Source organism: Jaculus jaculus, chromosome 11 (genome assembly GCF_020740685.1).
Source record: "Jaculus jaculus isolate mJacJac1 chromosome 11, mJacJac1.mat.Y.cur, whole genome shotgun sequence".
Classification (NCBI taxonomy): Eukaryota; Metazoa; Chordata; class Mammalia; order Rodentia; family Dipodidae; genus Jaculus; species Jaculus jaculus.
This window is the reverse complement of record NC_059112.1, coordinates 55,399,018-55,400,406: the sequence shown is the minus strand read 5'-3', so window position 1 is coordinate 55,400,406 and position 1,389 is coordinate 55,399,018. Positions and strand designations below refer to the sequence as shown.

Sequence of the window (1,389 nt, the reverse complement as noted above, 5' to 3'; positions counted from 1 at the left end):
TGTAGACCAAAGGCCCATTCTCCATGTGCCTTTCTCTTTCAAGTAAGTATGCAGCTCCTGTCCAATCCAACTTCCAACCTGATCGCACATCCCAGTTGGGTTGGAAATCACTCAGGGCAGCAGACATGTTGTGGAAGGGAAAGGCGTGCGAATACGCGCGCCCTGGGCACTTCAGCCTTGAGTGAACACCGCCTGCCCCCTCCAGGCCCGGGAACGGCGATGTGGCTCGCGGTTAAAGTGGCCGCCCGCGGCGTGCCAAGCGGCCCCAGTTAAGCGCGAGCGCGTACTGTGGCGCCGCAGCTAGACTAAACAAACATTATTAAAAAGAGATGGTTCAGTGGATAAAGACACTCACTTGCAAAGCTTGATGGCCTAGGTTCAATTCCCCAATACCCATGTAAAAGCCAGATGCACAAAGTGCTAAAGTAGTGCATGGGTCTGGAGTTCTGGTGCACCCACACTTACTCTCTGTCTCCCTCCTCTCTGTCAGGAAAGGACATGTTGCTAAGTGAAAGAAGCCAATCTTAACAGTGGGTATGGTGGCACATGCCTTTCGTCACAACACTCAGGAGGTGCTGAGGTAAGAGGGTTGCCAAGAGTTTGAGGTCAGCCTGGTGCTACAAAGTGAGTTGCAGGCCAGCCTGGGCTAGAATAAGACCCTGTCTCAATAAATAAATAAATAAATAAAAAACAAGAGAGAAAGAAAGAATCCAGTTTTAAAGGGCTGTGCACCACATGATTTCAACTATGACATTCTGTTTTTATTTTTGTTTTTGAAGTAGGGTCTCACGCTAGCTCAGGCTGACCTGGAATTCACTCTTGTAGTCTCAGAGTGGCCTTGAATTTATGGTGATGCTCCTACCTCTGCCTCCTGAGTGCTGGGATTAAAGGTGTATGCCACCATGCCCAGCCTCAACTATGACATTCTGGAAAAGGAAAAACTGTGGTGACGGTACAACAGGTCAGGAGTTGAGGAGGCATGAATGGATGGGGCACAGAGGAGTTTTCTGGCCGGAGCACTAAATGACATTATAATATTGACACAAAAGACACAGCTCTCAACTCAAAGGGGATCAGGAATAGTTTATTCTGGAGCCAAATATGAGTGACCATGGCCCGGGAACACAGATTTTGGTCACCCCAATTCCATGTTCAATGTGTTAACAATTTCATGAAGGCTTTATAGGTACAGAACAAAAGAAAGTCATAAATCAAGGCTCTTTTTAAATACATTGGCCGACCATGCAGTAGATGAATTACAGCAAAGTGGGAAATCTCCACCATAGGCTTCAGATGGCATCTAATGGCATTCTTAAGCCTTCCTTGGTTGGTGGAAGCTGGTGGTCTGCCAGTACATTCCAAAAGATTGCACCTGGGCTGGTTATGGTG

General features: G+C 47.5%; 1 pseudogene; it reads right to left on the bottom strand.

Annotated features, from left to right (window-relative positions):
* Positions 1-217: 217 nt before the first annotated feature.
* On the bottom strand, positions 218-364 carry LOC123453474 (annotated as a pseudogene).
* Positions 365-1,389: the final 1,025 nt, after the last annotated feature.